Here is a 23,749-nt window from a genome sequence, read left to right on the forward strand (position 1 = left end):
TTCTTCTTCCTGCAGAGATTAACCATAAGCAACCCCATAGATCTAAACTACACTAGTCAACATTTGAAGTGAATCAAAACCTTTCGTCAAAGTTGTCCTAAAACCTAAAACCAAAAAAATGTGTTGTTTTCTTAGGACAACTTTGATTAAGTTTTTGATCCACTTCAAATGTTGACTACTTTAGATTAGTCCACATCTGCTAAATGACTAAATAAAACATCACCTACGGAAATGTGAAGGGCGTTCCAATGCAACAAAAGCATGTACACAGTAAACCACACAACTGCAGCATTCACAAAATAAGGACCCGCTTTTAAATTTATCATAATTTCCCCACATGCTACGCCCAGGTTTGGGTTCAGGGGGAGAGAGCGTTCGATAATTTGCTGGCAGATGGCTTTTCATTATCCGTTGTGCAGGATGGAGGTGAGCCCACAACACTGGGGATAAAACATGTCGTGAATATGAATCCAGCAGTGGAGAGCATCTCCTCCCATCTGTCATGTGTGTTTGTTTTCAGAGCCTCTCTCTCTGTGACTGTGTTTTATCTAAACTAGATTAATTAAGCTGTTTATGAAAGTGGCTTAGCACAGAACAATAGAAGAGGCTGTTTGTTGTCCTTATTAGTGCTCTGAGCATGAAGCGCTCATGGAGGCAAAATCATGTAGCTGACCAGCTTGTATACCCATCCACCCAGCAGGATGTTGAAGCTAGAGGGAACATACTCAGATGGTGGGGGAATACAAGCAACGGATTTCGATGAACGCACGGTAACCTGAGGGTTTTCTACCAGAAGATCCATCTTGGAAGCCAAAATTTGTAAACGGACAGGGCCACACGGGCAGAGAAGTGAGATGGGTCACCTTTTAGCTTAGTGTAAACGCAGCCTAATGTAACTCCAAAATACTGCAAGCAAATGAGACGGAAAGGCTCTCACCTGATAGGGCTGACAGGCTCCTTCATCTGTTAGGAAGTCCAGGTGTCTGTCAGAGAAGAACTCGATGGCTGTGATGGACCCTAACACTGTCTTCCCTACCAGAGGCTTGAACGTCTGTAAGGACAGAAAACACTCTGGTTAGTCAATGATCTGGGCATCAGAAGCTAAAACAAACAAGTGTGTCATGCTTGACAGCTCAAATGGAACACAAATAAGTTTGATGCATCCCTTTACACATCCATCCAACCTAAACAGCACATAAACACATGCAAACATGCTCCATGTGACTGACTATTAAAGGCCTTCACACTGAGTTTTATGCTGGGTAAAATAACATTTCATGCTACTTTGAATGGGGGTCAGCACTGTATTTACACTGGGGTTACTGCTGTTAATTTGCTAGAATATAACAGAGAACTGTTTACCAACATGCCACCAATCATACACTACCTCAGTGCAAACCTCATTGAATATTCACATGATTTATACATTCACAGAAACTTTCATGTGCTGTGTTTAGTTTCAGCATCTGAGGGAATGGCTAAAAATGAGGAACCGTGACTGAAAACACACCTACGGGTTTCTATTTTTATTTTTATTTTTGTGATTCAAGCGATGTTATTATAGCAACTTTGTACATATGCAAAAAAAGTACACTAAGTTCTTGAAACTTGAGTACTTAGAATTCATTGCTAACCCAGGTAAAGTATGAACAGGATGAACCAAGATAACCAATGATTATGTAAACCCAAGGTTAAACACGAACAATTTCAAGTGAGAAAACCCATTTGTTTTCCTGATAGCTGTTTTTCCTGCCAGTGAACCAATTAACAGGGTATCTGCAGAACTTTAAAAATCCAATTTAAGACATTACAACCTTTTTAAAATGAATACCGTATGTCCATACCAAACAAATTCATACAATCTCAGAATAAATCCTGTATCTCAGACTCTTCTACTTAGTTAAACAAGCTAGGGCTCACATTCAACTGCAAAATGGGCTAAATGCATAACACTGAATGTGTTAAATGAAGTTCTTAGTCCTTCTTGTGATGACAAGGCAGCCCAGAGACAAGCTATAAGAGTTTACGTTAAATTAAATGTCAAAATGAATCATCTGTAGATCATAAGCAATTGCTTGGCATAAATGTGCTGTATTCACTGACTATGAATGCAAATGAAACCATGAGCATATAGAACGTGCAGCACTCACATTTACTAAATCAAATCAATGCTTTTTAATGTTTTATAAAAAAGACTTTTTAGGGACCTGTACGCACCCTAAATTAAAGGACGCAACTCTACTCAAGCAATAGATGCATTTATGACCATGCGCCTGTGTGTGAGCTAAACACAGTTTGGGCTCTGAGAGTACTTTCTCACGGCACAGTAAACATCTGCAGCTTCACCTTAGATCAGAGGTCTTTCCTGAGACTCTAATTGAATCAGAAGGTTAAATTGGCACTAGTATGACTACACAAGAGCTGGACTGAGTGGACAGTAATTGGATTCATTACAAGCCCGGACTCACACTAGAGTACAAAACTGCAGCTGAACTTAGTATGTGTGTGCGTGAGTGAAAATGGCATGCCATCTGGTCACTGGCATGAAAGCAGGCTTCATGCTACACGCAGACACGACAGTCATGGGACTAGCTGCACATGGTCGCCATCACAATCTACTCTTCATGTCTGCTAGTAGGGAACATATCTACAACTGTGCACTGCCAGAGGTTTATGTATTTCGATGTCATTTCAGTTTCTTATTTACACTCCCATAATTCCTACAAGCAGAACTGGAGGTCATTAAGAAGTTAAGACTGTAGGTTATTTATGTTTAAAGAAAAAGCCTGTGACATCTTAGTCTGCATTCTCAAAACGAGTGTTTTGAGACTTTTTGTTGCAGTTGCAACCATTGTACACAATTTAAAAAAAAAATGTTAAGCTGTAAATAAAACAGATTGCTTCTGAGTGAAAATAGTTTTAATGTAAATCCTACTCCTTTTTATTTAATGCTGCAGTAAAAAAAAAAAAAAAAAAAGGGTTGAGGGAAAAATTTTAAATTTTTCAACTGGAGGTCATTAAGAAGTTAAGACTGTAGGTTATTTATGTTTAAAGAAAAAGCCTGTGACATCTTAGTCTGCATTCTCAAAACGAGTGTTTTGAGACTTTTTGTTGCAGTTGCAACCATTGTACACAATTAAAAAAAAAAATGTTAAGCTGTAAATAAAACAGATTGCTTCTGAGTGAAAATAGTTTTAATGTAAATCCTACTCCTTTTTATTTAATGCTGCAGTAAAAAAAAAAAAAAAAGAAGGCTGACGGAGAAATCTGTAATGTTTCCTCGTTATTAAACAAATAACCCCTAAATAACTGAACGGTAGGCCTATTTTTTTTTTTTTTTTAAAGAGCGACTGCATTTCATACAAGTGTGTGCATGTGATCTTAATCTGTGCTGGACCTTTGGCTGCACAACCTACCATTTCTATTTCTATCAACAGAGGTCAGAAAGACATGCCCATGTCTGGATGCCTCTAAAACAGCCCTTGAGAGTGAAACGTAACCACACTGACCAACAGGAAGAGTTTTTATACCAATAAACAGTGTAAGCGTCTAACCACCAATCTCTGAGATAGCGCAGTCTAGCTGAATAATTCTGATTGTTGAGATGTGAGCTCAGACGATCTGTATTGACTGTCTTTCTGCCTGCATGTCTCTCACTGAACCTGATCTACAGCAGCAGGGGAAAGACTAGCTGTGGATTTACACTTCTAAAATAAACCTTTCATCAGCCTCACAAGCAGTCAAGTGAGCTGCTACTGAATTTGACTTCTATATAGAGTACTGGCCTATTATTAAAACAGAGTTACTATTAAAAAAAGATTTGCTACACATAGTTCCAGTTCTGGATGCTGATTGGATAATACAACATTCAAAAGATGCTAAAATACATGTTATACAGTAGTACCAACTATAAAGCGAATTTATGTAACTGCACAGGTCAAGGGACTATATCTGTTAGTTGAATGATGGCAAATAATGAGTTTGCTTAAAATGTAATACAAAATATTGCTATATATAAAACATTCAGAAAATATTTTAAATAAAACATGCATTAAGCAATTTAACAACGCAATACAGCCATTTTAGCAATAATGCACTCAACGCTATAACTGTGTCAATACCATATTAAAAAAAAGGCTTTTTCTGACAATTTTTTAGAAATGCTAAAACAAAAACAGCAATTTCTCCTGTATATGCGCTACAAGTTGTTCAGAATATATGTAATGCATGTGTACAGTAAATTAATATGTGAATCAGATTGCAAAGTTTAGGGTACAGCTTCAAGGGGTTGCAGTCATGCCACTGTGTCATTCATAATACATCATGGCCTAGAGTGACTTAAAACAAAGCTTAAAAAAGCTTTCTTGTTTTAAACGTCACAGAAACATTGTGATTGATATGAATGACAACTAACATTCTACATTAAAATGAACAGTGCAGAGACATCTAACAAAGAGTATCTCAATCTAATTTTGTGAATCTGTGTGATTATTATTTACTAGAAGCAGCATGAATGTATTAGACTTGTGGCAAAGCTTCACTGCTGTCGTGTAGTTCCTCTTTGTGGTATAGGGAGTTGAATCAAGGCTACAGTCACTCGAGCCGTTTCTAGGACAGATAAATATAGCAACAGAAGATCCACTTCTCTTAAAGGAAAACCAGGCTTTGTTGTTCTAATAAAAACATCCACACAACACAGAGCTCTGCAAGATGCACACTTGATGCAGCTGTGAGAAGGAAAATAAAAACAGACAAAAGAGAGGAAAATACAGAGTCCTCTGAGTAGCTCTGCAGGTGCAGCCAATGATGTCTTACTCAATGATTCCTCAATTTAAAACCTGGTCAACCTTTGGTAGCAATCGGTCTATAGTCAAAATTAAGTAAGCAAAATTAAACATTAAACACTACCACAAATGCAGGGTTTTGCAGTTTACGGCCAGAGGATTTAATCAGAAACGAGATATCACCCCTGTGACACCTTCACACGCAAACACAGACGAACAGAGAGATGCAGAGGCACTTCCTTGAGCGAATGCAACTGGGTCACATCTGCCACTTGTCATTAGGGAGTTACCTCTCATCACAATCATGCTGCCAAACAGACAATAATTGCTGAGCGTCTCCAGAATACAAAATACACCTGAGTGGATCCACGATACACGCACACGACTGCAGCCGCACACACGAAAACACACAACACATGTATCTCATTCCCTCTGCAAGAACAAAAAGAGGCCAATGAAAGGAGGAGCTCTTTCAGAGAAAGCACAGGGTGGCTGTGTGCAGACAAAGCATCTCCAAAATACAGTCGGGCACTGCGCAGCGGGCCGTAATTCAGCTATAAATATTTGATAAGGCTGAGTGCACTGGAATGTGCGGCGGAGCCGTGAGCAGGGTTCATGCATAGCCAAGTGTGCTGGAGGCTGGGACGCTCCAGGATGACACTGATGAAGGATCTGATGAAGGTCACGGAGGAACGCCGACTGCGCTTTACACACACGCGTGCAGGATCTCACAGCGGAGCAGTCATTAACAGTAATGGACAGTCGCTCGGGCTTTCTTTGAACAAATAAATACATATCTCTGTTGTCTCTTTTGTATGCATTCAAGTCCTGAGCAATCAAGAAAATCGATGGGCTGCAAATTTCTCACAATCTGTAAAAACAGTCACAATTAGTAACAAGTGTTATTAATTCAGTTCTTGTATGTTCAAAATGCAAGTGTGCTGCTTACTGCCAAGCGGCAACCTCCCGCTCTCTCTCGTGAAGCCAACGAGGAAGTGACTTAAACTGTAATTCATCGACTGGCCGCTAGAGGCTGGCTGCAAAAGGGAGTCAATCCCATAGACTCCCCATGTTAAAATGCCCAACTTTACAGCAGAAAAAAACATGTTTACAGCCTGGTTCAAAAAATTATTTTGGTTTATATAGCTAATTTTGCCCTTCATGACAACTGTGAGGGGGGTGAATTTTTTTATAAGTCATCCGTTTAAATTATATTAAGCCTTAAAGTTCTGCATAATTAAGGGACGTGGCCACTTGAGTGACAGGTGGATTGCCGCTGCTGTCACCACCGTCGAGCTAGGTGGGCGTGGTTTCAGCAACCAGCTCCCGCCTTTTGCCCATTTTCGATTATCCGGGAGTGACGCGCGGTGACGTGCTGCCAAGATGGCGACGGCTGGCTCTGCCCACTTTCAGCTTTAAAAACCTCTTCAGGAACCTACGGGTGACGTCACGGACACTACGTCCATGTTTTTATACAATCTATGCTTACTGCTCAGTATCTTATGTAAAGGCTACTGCCTACTATTTTGCGCCTACTAAAAGTGTTACAGGACCTCACTATGTAGCATGTTTACTATGTGGCATACAAAGGCGTTTTTATTTAAAAAACAATTTTGCACAAAAATACATAGTAATTCTTTAAGTTGATGTAGTTACACATTGCATGTACTATAGTAACAACAGTAAATTATGCATAATTAAACAATTTCCCCCAACCAAATCCCTATAGTATATACTCATGTAGTTAATTAATGTTAGTCTGTACTTATTTGTGTAATTCCAAAGTAACATTACTTCAAAATAAAGTGTATTCACTGCCAATTTCAACTGCAACTGCACTTTTTTCAAATGCAAAAACAGTCACAAGAGACAGCAGTTGTTCAGTAGACTGCTTAAATCACCACAAGCACTCTTCGCAATAACGTTACGACCACAAATAGCATCACATTCCCAATTTGTATATGAGCAGGCCTGAGCTTGCATGAAACACTCATTGTGGCTTGTTGGTAACATTTGGGCAACTCAGCATAATGACATCATCCTGAGAACTGAGACCTTTAGTGAAGTTAGTTGTCAGTCATATCCTGAGGTGTCAGTAACCCCTCATCTGCTCAGAGAGCAGTAGACTGCTCCCATTATCAATGACTAAGCTGCCTACACTGCAAGTGTGAGATGAACACATTGACACTGATGTGTTGCATCATATAGCTCGCAGACAGTGTTTTTGTTTCTCCAGCAGAGTTCTTGCTGTGGAGGAAGACGCCATATCCCATGTTCCATAAACACCTGGAGCGTTTGCAGAGGGCTAGTTTCCCCCAGCATGTCTCAATCACAACTGTTACTAATTCAGATCTCAGGCTATGTTCAAAATGCACTGCAAGTGTGCTGTTTCTGTGCCTATTAAAATGCCACAACCTCACTAGTTTATTTTACTATGTGGTACTCAAAGTTATTGTGTATTGACATGGTTCAGCATGATCATCAGAACAAAACTTTTGTCTCAAAAAATTGTGCCTGGTATCCCCTCCTGCTTTATTTGTCAGACTGTAAATGGAAGGTTTATTTTTACTGCACATTTTGGTATTTCATGCATACATATTTGATACTGTGATTTGTAAACTCTAAGAATGCATGCTGCTACGAGTACTACTGCAGTATGACATTGCAAACATGCCCAGAGACAGAAAGCGAGCCGTATTCCAAGTAATTTTGCAGTACAAAAGAATTATAACCTCACCACAGAACTTCATCCCCCATAAAACAGTGAAACTGAGCAGAAGGATGGGACACCCGGCCAAGCTGGCTCTAACAAGGAACTTTAGTTCAATGGCCACTTCCTATCTGTGTTTCTAAGTAGAGGCACAAAGCTGGCAGTATGTGTGTCTTGCTCCAAAGAAAGCGGCACATTCCCTCTGCAGTCCTGAGAAAAGCCAGACTCATGAGAAACCACTACACACTGCAGAGAAAAACACATCCCAACAGGAGGAACGGTACTTTCCCACTTAACCCTGACACATCCCACTTCACACACACAATAACTGAAACCCAACCAACATTCCCTTATAACATCCAATAACAGAGAAACAACATTAAATCATTTCAACCGATCTGAACAACAGTAGCCTGATCAAAACAAAGACATACAGCAATAACATACAGGAAATACAGGAATAATTCATTCAAAACTGTGTCTTCATTTACTCACCCTCATATTGTTCCAAACCGATATGACTTTTTGATTTGAACAATGTTTAAAAAGACATTTTGAAGAAAGGAGATGGAACAACATTTAAGCTGCTCTTTTCCATACAACAAAAAAAGAAAGGATACTAACAATGACATTCTATTTTTATTAAAGGTCCCCTGAAATGCTTAGAAACACGCAGCGTTACTCTATGTGTTGACGTCATTTTAACTGAAACAGGAAGTCAGGGCGGGACATATCAAGCAGCCCCGCCCCTTTTTAAAATAGCCAATAGCGTTCGTTTATATCACAGCTTGGGCTAGAGCCCTTCAGAGCCGTTGAGCTCCGTAAAGCCACATTTGACAGGGTATGCCAGCCACAATCTCATCCATATTACTATAAAATATAGCATTCTGTGTAGAATTCAAATAGCTCCGATACATTTTGTGGTCTGCGCCGACTCGCGCATGTGATCCGCTCCGTGATATCGTGTCTCTGGACCGGAGCAGAGTGTGTGTGTGCAGCGCGGTGGTTAGCGTGACACAGCGCAAAACCAGACTTCTTTTTTTCCTCAATGGAAAGCATATTTACACTGATTGAATCGTTCCCTGTCCCCTATATAGTGCACTATGTGCCATTCGCTGTACAGAAAATACTAATTCTGTGGACAAGTGATCGATTTCAGCCTATTCAGTGTCTATTTTATAGTGTAGGGGGCGGGCGCTTCGGATTCTAGAGAGCATTTGATTGGTCAGAAAGTTGGATGAGAAGCTGAAGTACGTTGAGCCGTTTTGGCGGAAGTGACGATCTGCAAGCTTTGAATGCTTATATCTTCTAAATGTGAATTTTGTCACTGTTTTGGAGCACACTGCCTTATAGATAACCTTAAGACTAACATATTGATACTAACACCCAAAAAACTTTAATTTTGATTTCATGGGGACTAACTTTAATCTTTATTAAAGTTAGACTTTAACTAACTTTAATAAAGATTAATAAATAATGGAACAAATGTATTGCTCGTTGTTAGTTCTTGCATTAACTTATGCTAACTAATGGAACCTTATTTTCACGTGTTAAATCATCATAAAAGTAGTTCTTCGGAAGCCATATGTTATCCTTATGTAGGAAAAGACCGAATGGGCCACTTTATGGTACATTTTGCCTTACTTGTGGCTTCACATTTCCTTTCTACCTTCCTTGTAGGGAAAGGAACACTCAGTATATTTCTCAAAACATTGTATTTTTTTGCTCTACAGCTTCATAGAGGTTTGGAACAAAACGTTGTCAGGTAAATGACGACCAATTCTGTTTTTGAGTGAACTATCCCTCTACAATGACTTTTCTGCAAAAGGATTGTCTCTCATCACTGTTTTCCATGTCTTCTGCTACCTTTATGTAGGAACAGCCTGAAATTAAAGTTGTGAGGTCACTTTTATGGTCCATTTTGTCTTACTTGTGGCTTAACAGCCTCCCTTTACATTCCTTGTATGGAAAAAGAGCACTCAGGATATTCCTTAAAACACTGCCTTTTGTGTTCCACAGAAGAAATACAGTCATACAGGTCTGGCACAAAATAATGTAGAGTAAACGATGACCATTTTCATTTTTCAGTGAACTATCCCTCTAAAATGACTGTTCTGCAACAAGACTGTCTCTCGTCCTCTCTCTCTCACTCTCTCTTGGATACGAGAGGCATAATTAGAAACAGCCGCACTATACACAGTGCTGCATTGAAGGAGCTGTTTGCTAAATGGGTCATAGTGCAACCCTGCCCTTCCTCCCTCAAACACACACATATATACACCGTTTCAGGCAGTACACTTCTCAGTGGATCAAGCAGATTAATGCCCCTCCAGACTTCACTCCAGAGAGAGAGAACATGACGATATAATCAGCTTACTTGTCAAAACACAAGACACCTCTGCCTGCTATCACCCTAACCGACAGTAAACGACCCCTGTTCCAACACCCACCCAAAAACAGGCACACCATCCATCCCCGTCTCAAATAAGCGGGGGCTTTCCGCACAGCTGCAGTTGTCCGACACCCACCGTCTGTCTGGGCCGCTCACATGTCATCTGCGCCACTGATTTAATAAGCGAACAAGCAGGAAAAATCCCCAGCAACTTTAAATCTCAGTTCCGCCGGCCAAATATATGCACGGGTCTGTCCGTGATAGTTTTTTGCGCGCTTGTGGCTTTTGCATGGCTCCAAAAGGCACTTGTGCTTTCAACTAGTTAAGTTAGCACCCTGTAGCTGTAGACACAATAACACGACTGACTGCACCACACAAGCAGATGGTTGATAAACATCCTGTTAGACGAAGTCGTGAACAGTCCAACCCGCCCTCATGTAACCGGCTCAGCATGAGACAGCTACCTCTACGTCTTTAGCTTGTACGATCTCAAAGTTGAAAAGCATGGCATATTTATGGAAAACAAGATATTGTTTACCTCTTCGCTGGTCTTGAGGATAGACCCAAGCCAAAGGTGGAGCCCAGTTGGTGGACACGCGCCGCTCAAGTTAAAGAAACTCGAGTGGGATGCAGATGAGCGAGAGAAAAAGAGGGAAAAAAACTAAACAAACAAGCACAAGTTTCTCTCAAAGGTGTCTCGTGGTCTTTAAAAGAAGAGGCGTGCTTTGAAAAGAGACCTTCCCTTCTTAGACGCTGGCCACATGCCACACATTTTATGTGGCTGACAGGAAACACAGAATGAGAGAAAAGCCTCCGCTGCCGCAGAGCTCAAAGAAACGGGGCGAGGAGGACAAAAAAGTGAGGCGGACCGTTTGTTCGCTCGCTCGCTCCCTCTTCTGCTCGTCTCTTTGTATCCGAGCGTCAGACTGTTAGCGAGTCTGTGATCAGTGGTGCCAGAGAACAAGTCCGATCCGTCCGATAAGCGATGTCTCGGCCTGCCTGAGTCTGGAACTGGGTCAGGCTGCTTGCTTCCTCCAGAGCCCAGTTACACAAGCGGTTACACACACACACACACACACACGCTCCGCCACTGCAGCGATCAGGAAGTTCCTGAGAGCCACGTACTGAAAGAACAAGCTCGCACAGGATGCTATTGTATTTTCCCCTTCGTCATGGTTTTTTTGGTTTGCTGTTGCGCAGTTTTTCAGTGGCTGTTTATGTGGTGAGCAAATCAGTGTGGCACGGTTGAGAGTGAAATGAAAGAATCTGAGAGAGAGAGAGAGAGAGAGAGAGAGTGAGAGAGAGAGGAAAAGAGAGGGTGGGGGGGTGCCATGGAGGCGAGTGTAAACCATGAAAAGGGCGTTGCTATGTACAGTGTAACTAATCTCCCACCATCACAGGTGGCAGAGCATGTATGACTCACCCTGATGAGCAGGCCGCTGGTATGCGCACACACACACACACACACACACACACAAAGAATTAAAGGGATAGCGCCCTTTAAATTTACAAAATTTTAATTCTGTCACCTTTACTCATTTTCATGTCATTCCAAACCCATAAGAATTGTGTGTGAATATTTGATTCTGTTTGGTTTCTATCACACATGCAGAGGGAACATCAAATCTGGTAAACACAGAAGCTCAAACGTGCACGTGTGATTCGCGGGAACCAAGGGTTGTTTCTAGTAAATGACGTACGCATGAGCTTCCATGTTTACCGTACAGGTGCATCTCAATAAATTAGAATGTCGTGGAAAAGTTCATTTATTTCAGTAATTCAACTCAAATTGTGAAATTTGTGTATTAAATAAATTCAATGCACACAGACTGAAGTAGTTTAAGTCTTTGTTTCTTTTAACTTGGATGATTTTGGCTCACATTTAACAAAAACCCACCAATTCACTATCTCAGCAAATTAGAATACTTCATAAGACCAATAAAAAAACATTGAAAGATTCGGAGAGAGAGAGAGAGAGAGAGAGAGAGGGAGAGAGAGAGGAAAAGAGAGGGTGGGGGGGTGCCATGGAGGCGAGTGTAAACCATGAAAAGGGCGTTGCTATGTACAGTGTAACTAATCTCCCACCATCACAGGTGGCAGAGTATGTATGACTCACCCTGATGAGCAGGCCGCTGGTATGCGCACACACACACACACACACACACACACACACACAAAGAATTAAAGGGATAGCGCCCTTTAAATTTACAAAATTTTAATTCTGTCACCTTTACTCATTTTCATGTCATTCCAAACCCATAAGAATTGTGTGTGAATATTTGATTCTGTTTGGTTTCTATCACACATGCAGAGGGAACATCAAATCTGGTAAACACAGAAGCTCAAACGTGCACGTGTGATTCGCGGGAACCAAGGGTTGTTTCTAGTAAATGACGTACGCATGAGCTTCCATGTTTACCGTACAGGTGCATCTCAATAAATTAGAATGTCGTGGAAAAGTTCATTTATTTCAGTAATTCAACTCAAATTGTGAAATTTGTGTATTAAATAAATTCAATGCACACAGACTGAAGTAGTTTAAGTCTTTGTTTCTTTTAACTTGGATGATTTTGGCTCACATTTAACAAAAACCCACCAATTCACTATCTCAGCAAATTAGAATACTTCATAAGACCAATAAAAAAACATTTTTAGTGAATTGTTGGCCTTCTGGAAAGTATGTTCATTTACTGAACATGTACTTAATACTTGGTTGGGCCTCCTTTTGCATGAATTACTGCATCAGTGCGGCGTGGCATGGAGGCAATCAGCCTGTGGCACTGCTCAGGTGTAATGGAAGCCCAGGTTTCTTTGATAGCGGCCTTCAGCTCATCTGCATTGTTGGGTCTGGTGTCACTCATCTTCCTCTTGACAATACCCCATAGATTCTCTATGGGGTTCAGGTCAGGCGAGTTTGCAAGCCAATCAAGCACAGTAACACCATGGTTATTGAACCAGCTTTTGGTGCTTTTGGCAGTGTGGGCAGGTGCCAAGTCCTGCTGGAAAATGAAATCAGCATCTCCATAATGCTTGTCAGCAGAAGGAAGCATGAAGTGCTCTAAATTTTTCTGGTAGATGGCTGCGTTGACTGTGGACTTCAGAAAACACAGTGGACCAAAGTCCTCTTTTCAGATGAAAGTAAATTTTGCATTTCATTTGGAAATCAAGGTCCCAGAGTCTGGAGGAAGAGTGGAGAGGCACAGAAACCATGTTGCTTGAAATCCAGTGTGAAGTTTCCACAGTCAGTGATGATTTGGGCTGCCATGTCACCTGCTGGTGTTGGTTCACTGTGTTTTCTGAAGTCCACAGTGATGCACTCCATGTATGTGTGTCAATCATTGTTCATGTATCTAAACAGAGGCCTAAATTAAATCTGTTCATCATGTAAAACAAATGCCAGAATTTTTATTTATTTATTTTTTTTTTAAGACGACTTTCTGTGGAATACAAAAGCAGATCTTTTGTTAGAAGTCTTGCCTTTTGTTGAAAGCCATGATCTTTTTTGCCATAATAGAAATGAATAAAAAAAAACATATCTTCTTAATTCATCCAATAGTTTCAAGGAAAACATTGAAATTTAATGTCATTATTTGCTTTAAATTTAGCCCTCAGATGAAATTTGCACTTATATATTTAAACTTTCTGAATCTCAGTAAGTCATGCAACAACCAAAGAAATTTGGTATTACTGACATCAAATCTTGCACAATACATCTTGGCGTGCTATAGACCTTATGCGTCAGAGAAACCAGTGTGCAGACATCTTTAGAATTCTGTCTTTGAACTTACATTTTTTCTACTTATTGTAGAGCTAACGAAAGGTATCATGTGCACTGTAATGTTTGAAGCGGATGTCATAACTGTCACAAGATCGGGAAGATTTTAAAACAAGCGGTTCATTCGTAAATTCGAATAACCTTACCTTAACGCTGTGGAAATACAAACAGAAGACAAAGAGCACAGCACTAAAAGGGAGCTCTAGGTCAGCGCTAAAAGGGAGGTCCATATAAGAATTCACATGAACGTAAATGAGATTTGATAAATTTCAGTCTTTTCCTTGCACAAAAATACAGCATGAAAGACTGGAAATATAGCACACAACGTACATGGACTACTGCGATAGAGTGCTGTTTATTTAGCATCTATTCTCATTCTGCCAGGAAATTCAGTGTCTTATTTTATGTTCCACAGCAAGTCAAATACTGGTTTGGAATGACATGAGGCTGAGCAAATGTCAATTTTCATTTCTGGGTGAACTGTCCCTTTAAAAAGCATATAAAGCTTTAGTAAGCAAGGCCATGGACACGTTTTCCTCTTCACGGGTCCAGGCGACTTTCTCAGCAGCTCTGTATTCAAACGGCCATGCTGGGCAGAAATACAAGCCTGCTGAAACCCATTAGTCACCGGACGCACTTGCAGAGAGGACACAATAATCCACATAAATTAAAATGAAGGGACAGGCGTTTGGCTCGCAGGTAGGTTGTCCTTGGCTCAGACGTGATGTGTAATACAGTAGAGGATTAAAGGGACATGTGTGTGCCCACTGGAGCGATCAGGACATGGACAGAGAGGCAGGAGTGAGGGTGGGCTTCCTCACACTCCAGTGGCTGTGCCCACCTCAAGGGCAGGACACCATGTTCAGTCTCCTGAAGCAAAGACAGAAACTGTGAGAAAATAACACAGCTCTGTTTGCCCTACATATACAGGCTACAGGCATAATGATTAAGATAACCAATGAAAAGATGTTAAAGCAGCTTTTAAAGACAACCATGTCCATTTCTAGAGACTCTCTTAATAAATGTATCAGGCCTTTTTTGCACAATTCATCAGTGCACATTATTCTAAAGCAAAAAAGTCAATAGTATCTGCCACTAAAACAACTTTTCTGCAGATGTAACCAGGACTGTGGAAAATTATATTAACCAAGCCTATGGGAAATTGTAGCCCCTTTTATTTTCTGCCAGACACAATCTTAAGTTCAATTGCTTAGAAAAGTAATAGCAGAATCCTCAAAAAGCCACACGATTTGAATACTATAATATAAAATATTGGCAATCACCACCAATGTTAGACACACTTTTCACCAGTCAATTAGATCAATTAGAATTGCAATTAACTCAAAAATTACAATTCACTCATTTACACACCCTCATGTCACTCCAAACCTGTATTTCCTCTATGGAAATTTTATTTTTTAAGAATGTTGGTAACCGAACAGTTTTGGTAACTATTGACTTCCACTCATGGACCAAAAAAAACTCTCAAAATATCATCATCAAAATATCTATTCTTTTGTGTTCCACAGATGAAATAAAGTAAGGAAATGATCACAGAACTTTCATTTTGGGTTGAACTATCCCTATAATAATACCTATAAATGCTTAGCAAATGCAATTTTAAGTCATTATAAATGGCTTTATAAAAAGCACAAGGACAGACATGTGCCACATAAACAGAACAAGGCGCACACACACACACATCAGGAATGAAGAGCCAGTGAAGATAACAGCATGACATTTGAAGCCGACTGTGTTGAAAAGCAGGAAGTGGCAGGAAATGAGTATGGGAGCCAGTGAAGATAACAGCATGACATTTGAAGCCGACTGTGTTGAAAAGTGGCAGGAAATGAGTATGTGTGCGTGAGTGTTCCCTCTCTCTCAGACAGCATGATAAAAGCCTGCTGGAGTCCAGAGCATCTATGCCGCAGTGTGTTCTTGGCACCCGAGCTGTCATGCTCAAAAGACCCAAAGCGCTCCACCATGATCAAAGACCATTTTCACGCGCAGAAACCCAATCCCACGTCTCGCGTTCATTCCTTCCTTCCCTCAGTACGCTGCCAGCGCGCAGTCAAACACAGCATTGCTTTAAAAGATTACAGACATGCTGCTGTTATTTGCCAGAAGTCTTTTATTAGTAAATGCATTACTAACAAGTAATGCTTACGCCATTTTTTTTCTGTGCTGATTTTGGAAATCTGTGGTATTCTCTGGAATTAGGGTGAACATGCATCCTCTTTTTCCCTAAAACATGTCCTTTTCTTTAGGCCAGGAATTCTAAATTGCCTAAAATGTCCAGGTCTTGGCTTTGTTTTACTATTGATGTGCTCCACAGTCCTCATGCATTTTAAACATGCGCAGCTGCATTTCTTTGACATTCCGCGTGCCACAATTGGCTGATTAGGTACAATGTACAAATCCCCACATGCTTTTGGTCAAACTACTTTTCAACCATTACCTTCAGCAAGCGTAAAGCCGGATTCGCATATCACATACACTCCATCAACAGATCACAGCATTTAAACAGGGAGCATGAGCTATGTGGTGTTGAGTCTCAGAATTCATCCCAGTTACCAATCTGAAAAGGTTTTACTCAGGCAGTATGTGTCAATGGCGTAAAAAACGTTGTGCAGCTTCAGGTACAATAACGTACGGCTGACTCCATCTACATACCCAAATGAAAATCTAAACTAAATTAGTTTGTGAGCTAAATTAACTACATTAAACATTTTACAACAAGACTCGTTAACATTAGTCACTGTGTTAGTTGTTGTGAGCTAACAATGAACAATACTTAACAAGTTGCATAAATAGTATATTTATGCTTTGATTAATGATTCCTAACACATTAAACTAATGTAAACACACTTTTTATTTATTTATTTATTTTTGTTAAGTACAATATGGTCACCTTATCTGGAATGGATTTAAATGTAAAAAAAAAAAGTAAATTCATAAATTATGCTGAACGCACTTTTTATTTTAAGCTGAAAGTACAATCAAATGAGCCAAAATATTTTGTAAATAGACACACAAAGGACGGGGCATATTTAGAGCTTTATGATGGATGGATCTAAGATCAGTAAAGATCCTAGTCTAAACTACTGTGTTGAAAACACAGAAACAGCCATAATAGACTCAGGGAATGAAGTGAACCGAAAAGCAGGTAAAGGTAACAGCACGGGTTTTGTGTGACTGGGGAAAATGTGAAGCTTATCTAGATCAGCCAGGAATTTCCCGTCATCATCACATCAACAGAAACTAGCTTGTTTTTGAATAATGCGAGGTTTGTGAAGCAGACATGCTTTAGCCAGCAGAACAGAAGTGATTTAACAGGTTACACAGATATGCAGGACATGAGTTAATACACTTGAAGAACCAGATTTAGAAATGTTAATGACTCACATCACAATTTCTGAATGAGACTTTAATAACATGTGTCACGTCATCAGATTTCTCAGCCAATCACACGTACTTGTTAGCTCTGTACATTCCCTAATGCTACATGGGCTTTTTGTTAAAAATACATTTATACGGGGGAAATAATAGTAATTCTTTCGTTTAGCAAGGATGTGTCAGCTTAATCAAAAGTCACAATTTTTGTTTTAGTCAGTTTTAGTTGTTTTCATTCCAAGCTTTATGGGTTTTGATCATTTTTCCCTATTTTCTCCAATGCAAAACGGAAGCTCCAGACACTGTGACATTTCATTTAATCGAGTGTTCCTCTTCTGTTCTGCCTGTTTTGCATAATAACTTTCACCATTCAAATTGCTCCGCTCTGATAGGGTCAGGTAGCAGCTCGGCAGCTGTGATCACATTCATGCAATTAACGTTCCGGCAAACGCTCTGGCATAAACCTCAGCGAACGCCACCTTATCTCCTGCTTTTAAGGTCATGAAGATGAAATGTGGTGCCAATTATGCGTCAGCCCAGAAAAGCGCCGTGTGCCAAGAAGGAAGAATTTCACCAGTGAAGATTTTAATCAGCAAGCTCATATGATTCCCGATCAATAAGAGAGCGTAATCTTCAGTGCAGTGAGAGCAGCTTGTGTGGATCAGGTTTGGGGACAAACAGGTGAACGTTCCAGGAATATCCCTTTTACTGCAGGGCCTGTTAATCTGTCTGCCAGCTGCCCAAGAGACGACACAGCAAACCTGTCTTCAGATGTCCTGACAAGGGCCTCGGCAGCATTTCACTGGCTGAAGTGTTGAGTGATATTGAGCTTCTCTCTCTTGATTTATCTAACCTCTCTGCTCTTTTTTTATTTAGAAATGTTAACACAAATGATTTCAGAAAATGAATGGTAGCATAAATCTAATCTACAATCTTCAGTGGTTCCTGTAGCGGTATGTGTGTTTATTAGTGAAATCTCAAACACTTGTTCTGGCGAAGGAGGTGGCAACCGGGGTTGTTCAGTGTTTGACCTAGGAATCCCTCATCAGACCATTAACACGGCGGGGCATAGAGGACCTACAATAATGTACAGTATTTGAAAAAATAATGTGTTTTTTAACATTAAAGCATGTCAACATATTCTGTTATACCAAATACACAAAATAATGATCTTTAAAATAGCATCATATGACCCCTTTAAGAGAACATCAGGCTGCTCAGACAAACAGGAAGCAGAGCCGGTGAGCAGCCAACAAACAGCTATAGGTAGCCTGAGAGACCAAATTAAATCAAATGTCTCTTACCTTTTAGGCAGACATCTATTTGAGGGTTTTTAACTATTTGTGTCACTCCCAGACATGGTCCCAGGCACCAAATTTTCATAGCAAAATATCTGATTTAAGATATATTCAGTAAAGGAATTTTTTACAAAAGAGATTTCAGTTTGAAACAGATAGTTGTGTCTTCTGTTCATCTTCGTTCATGAGTCAATTCCATATCAAAGTTTTTCATCTTAAGCATGTCTTATGTCGTGATGTAAATGCAATAAAAAAATGGATCCATTTGCTAGTGTACTCCCAAATGAACTTGGGGCTATTGCTTGTATTTCACTTCTTTTCTCAATCATAAAGCAGCTCTTGCAATCTGTCTGTCTGCTGCTGGCATTGAGAGGCTCAAGGAGAAGAACAAATCTGTGAATGGTAGCACTGGAAGCTTTGGTTGGTTTGTGAGATTCATCTGGCATTCATCTGACTGTCAATAGGCCTTTGTTTTCCTTCTGTCTCTCTCTCTCTCTTTCAGCACATCACCTGCACTGCAAATCATAACACAAATCACACAAACGTCACCACAGGCAAATGACCATGTCAAGGCAATGCAAGCCATGACTCTCCACGCCAGAGATCTGAAAAAACTGTGTATGAAACATTTAAACCCAAATATGCTGATTTACAAATCAACAAATACATCTTCAAGAACATCATATTATAGTAAGTTTGTCCATAAGCCAATAGACCAGTGTTTCTTGCACTGTTACAATGTGATTTTAATGTAATGAGATGAAAAGCCTGGGTGCTGTAATATAATAAAACAACAATAATAGACAATATGTCTTTGGATATTTAAGTTGCTCAGCTGCTCGGTTCTTCGCACTTTTGCTTTGTCATTGACAGTACTTCATAAACTATATTTCAGGCCTTAAAATCTTTGTTATAATGCCACAGAAACAAATCTATTGCTCTTTGTTGAGTGTGTCGATCTTGATCAGCAGTGTACAAGGGCTCTGCAGAACACACTAAACTATTAGACAAGCACAAGTCAACATCAATTAATCCACTTGTAGCCAACAGAATCCAAATATGAGCAAAAGCATGGTCTATTAATAACATTCCCTACAGTAACATCAAATATGTTGTGATGAGTGCATGTGTATGAATATGATTGTTACATAATCAGCATGCAGTGAATCCAGAAGTATTTTTAAGGAGCTTTTCATCTGTGAGACAGGCAGTCACTAAATGTACAGTAGAGACGGCAGGACACAAACTAAATTGCTTTCATGTGGTTGCTGAGAAGATATAGGCACAAATAACAGCCAAAGAGCCATCTCAGTCTGTCACTATGCACTGCTTCTAAAATAGGACACAAAGACACTATTTACACACTTGCTGCTGCTGTGACACTCCAGTGACTTATTACACAATTCACACGCTCCACATCTGTTGACTGGCCTTAAGAGATTTGCTCCTCATTAAAAAGTTTTACACAAAGAAATGAATGATGCTGTTGAAAAATTTGTTTAACATGATATTCACTCACATGAGATGCCATCAATTACAAATCCAAAAAAATCTGGTTTATCTGATATGGAGTGGCTTAGCATTGACCAACACATCATTCATGAATGCTTTTGTGGAACACATGTAGATTAGATATAGATTTGTCTTAAATGGGAAGTATCTTGGAAAAGAGGACTGCTGTGTTGAAACAGCCTGATGTACTACGTATAAATACTCCCAAGGCCCAAACAAAAATTTTATGGACACTAAGGAGAAACATTAACAGCCGTTAAGGACAGTTCAACCCCCAAAAATCATTTACTCAGTCAATGGTCACCAAAACTGTTTGTTTATTAACATTGTTTAAAACTGGCTTATCACCTGAAAACATGACACCATGAAAGGTTTTGGTAAAAAAAAAAAATAAATTCAGTGCATCACTAGTAAATGATAACAGGGTTTTCATTTTTTGGGGTGAACTATCCGTTTAAGTTAAAATAAATGTTTGTGTTATTTTTACCTATATTTTGTGGCTGCAAGAATAATTTAATTGCATTATCGCTAAATGCTTATACATCACAGCACACACATTATGAGCTGAATGACAGAGCAGTGTTCTCACAGAACAACTCTAAAGGTAGCAGCAGCTCTGTTCTGGAGCTCAGAGGAAGACCCTGGGGCCAGACAGTCATCCCTTTGTTTCCCTGTCAACAGGCCCACTTGTTGCTCTCAGGGATTGGACAGATAAAAGGGAGATTGTGGTCGCCTTGCCTCATGATATCAATTTGTGTGTGTTCTTTCAAGCTGGGCTTGTAAAAATAGCGGTGCCTTTGTGAAAACCAGTGAAGCATTATGGATGGCTCTAATGTGAACGGGGGTGTCCGGAACTTCTAGGATTTGAACTGCACAGCTTTTAAAAGTAGTAAACTAACCGTTCTGTGAGTCACCCACCGGGACTTCAACACTTGTGTTTGTGGTGATTTTTCAATTTACTTCACCTCCTCCGCTGCTTGTAGCCATTTATTTTATGTAAAGTAAAATTTGTAAAGAAGAACTAGTACATAGGTTTAAATCCATCAAACAATGCTCCGATCTTCCACACAGTGTGAATGTCTTGGGTGGAGAGCTTGATCTCCTGAGAGCCTCTGGCTACGGAAAATCTCTCCACAAACTATGATGGATAATTATATCATCAACTACTGTCAAAGAGCCCTTGGAGGATCGTCTACGAAATACTCAAACAATTAACGGCTTATTTTATCGATGGCTGGATTTTTAAAGCAATTAAGCTTAAAAAATTCCTTTGCGAATTAATCAAAATTCCACTTACAACATTGGATTTGAGGGAAGAGAGGTATTTCAACAACAGAGAGAGAGAGAGAGAGAGAGAGAGAGAGAGAGAGAGAGAGAGAGCTGTGGCTTTCAAATCAAAGCCAGTTGGAATATGCAAATGACAGTTTCATTATCAGCAGTGCTCTGGTGCTGATAGGGTTTCGCTGAGTGTACAATCGCAGCCGAACAAACTTCCTGAGTGAACGCTGTCCCTTCCACCAAACAACAGCCAGTTTCTCTAGTCTCAGACTGGGAGCAGTTTATTGCATGAATATTTCAAAAAGCCCATTTCTATTCTTGGCAAGCTGCGACCTCGTTCACTTTCGTTCTAACATTATACAGAGCCTTTAAGTTATCACAAACTAGTACGAAATGAGATATAGATTACAGTAGGAGCATTATAGGTTTGATGCATCACATTTCTTGTAGTGTACACTGAAAAAAAAATATTTTTGCTGCTTGTTCTGTTTAAGCAACACAATTGCTAAACATCTTTTCCTAACTTAATTTAATTGTGATGTATACACTTAAATATATGTAAAATTGAAGCCATTTATGTTGAAACTCATGACATGAATAATTTTTGTTGAATTAACTGAAACTGGGTAGTGGATGTTTAATTCACGGCATGCTTTGCAACATGCGGAATCAGGGGAGTAAATGTTGAAATCAAGTGTTGTTTCATGTTTGTGAGTGGAAGGAAAGCACTGTTAATGTTTCGTTTTCGAGAGTTTCTGTTTATACTGAAGTTTTTATGGTTACCATTGTGTTGAAAAGTAGTGCTTATGGTTGGCTGTATTAAAACGTTAATATACAGTATGTTGCGTCTCTCAATGAGCAGTAGCTGTGCTAATGCCAGTGCAGTGATAACTTCCTACTTGTGCTGTGCTGTTGCTGCAGAAATCCTTTTAAATGTACAACATAAAAGAAGGTCAAACACTAACAGGTCAGGTTTCTATTTACTCAAAAACACATTCTGAATATATTAGAATCTACTCAACATAATTGAGGTGATTTAACACAAAAACAATTAAGTTTAAGTTCAACTAAAGATTAAGTTCAACTAAAAATATACATCTAAAATTCTGATAAATTGTGTGTAATCACTTGCCTTAAAAATCAAAAAGCCATTTTTTTCCAGTGTTGAGTACGCAGAAGTATCTGGGTCAGAGTCAAAACTCTGGACTAGTCTCCTGTGATGGCACGTTACTGGACCACGAACAGTCAGCTCAATGACTATATAATGCTTATATTACTTCATCAGGAATACTGTAATCCAATTGGCTGGTGCATGGAAACACAATAGTGTTTACAAGTTATACTAACTGTCTATAGTGCTGTATATAAGCACCAGAATTTGCGCTGTCAGTCACATCTGGCTATAGGAGACTCCTTGCATACAGAGTCCGAAATTTTCGCATGCGTTTTTTCGTATTCGTCATCCTAAAAATTCATCACACACAGAAACCTTGCACACTGAGTCCGGAGCGTATTAATTAATCCGTTGTGAAAAAATTCGCAAAACAGTACAAAATGGGAGTCTTCAAGTAGTGAGGACAATTTTGTTGTCCTCTCTCGTCTTAAAAATAGAAAAAGAAAGAGGAAATATTGGGTCTATCCAATGCTGATATAGCGTAGAGAAGGAGAGCACCACCTCCTTATTAAGGAGCTGCGCGATTATCCCGGACGATTCAAAGTTTGCTTCAGGATGTCAGTGGCTCAGTTTGTGCTGTGAGACGAAGTGGATCAACTTGTCAGACGCCATTCTGGATTTTGCCGTCCGCTTGTATAGTGGCTCTGAATTGTCAAAACACCTCTCAAAATGCTTGCTACGGATAGCAAAAACGCAGAAAATGGAACCCGATCCGAATTTTTTTTTTATGACGGACGAAAATTTCAGAGGCAGTGTGTAAACATGATTGACACAATGTGAGGCCGTAATTATTTTTTAATGTGCAAAAATGTCAGACTCGGTGTGCAAAGACCTTAACTATGGTGTTGTGAATAACGGGGCTTTACAAAAACAACAGAAGCCAGGCCATGCATTCAGTCCTATCACAATCCTGTTTTGCTCCCATTGGCTGAGGAAAAGGCTGTGTCTGTACCGCTCTCTCTCTCTCTCTCGTGCTGCGGTCGCTGTCAAACTCATCATCCCCAACCTCCTCCCGCCGAAAATGAGGTCACACGGAAAAAACGAAAAGTAAAGCTATAAATAATACACAGCTACCGCAGTGAGTGCATTCTGAGAACAAGATATTTTCAGGGCACCATCTCTGCACAGAAATAAAATTCTTCAGGCAGATGAAAACATCTGTTCTGTGTTCCCAAAGCATTTTAGATTTTCTGTGCATCTGCTGTTGCATAAGACAACAGAATCTAAAGCTTTAGAGAAGATATTTAGGTATGGATATGAACAGAAACAAATCAAATATGAAATCAAATGTCAACTTTTTGACTTTCTTAATACTCATTCCTGGACTTATCATGCCAGATTCATAAGTGCACAATAGAACTGTCTTGTGTTTTCATAAATAACCTCTGAAAACAACCTTTCCACTGACTTCACCTAAAGTGCATACAGTATAT

General features: G+C 39.8%; 1 protein-coding gene across 1 annotated transcript in view; it reads right to left on the bottom strand.

The window, feature by feature from the left end:
- The window catches only part of LOC107593513 (probable JmjC domain-containing histone demethylation protein 2C), a 78,578-nt gene that overhangs the window by 38,108 nt on the left and 16,721 nt on the right, over positions 1–23,749 (bottom strand). Inside the window, exon 2 of the mRNA XM_016283251.1 lies at positions 938–1,051. The gene's annotated coding sequence lies outside the window, so the exon portion shown is untranslated. The remainder of the gene's footprint in view (positions 1–937; positions 1,052–23,749) is intronic.

The sequence above is a fragment of the Sinocyclocheilus grahami genome, unplaced genomic scaffold (assembly GCF_001515645.1).
Source record: "Sinocyclocheilus grahami isolate Dianchi unplaced genomic scaffold, SAMN03320097.WGS_v1.1 scaffold172.1, whole genome shotgun sequence".
NCBI classification, from domain to species: Eukaryota; Metazoa; Chordata; class Actinopteri; order Cypriniformes; family Cyprinidae; genus Sinocyclocheilus; species Sinocyclocheilus grahami.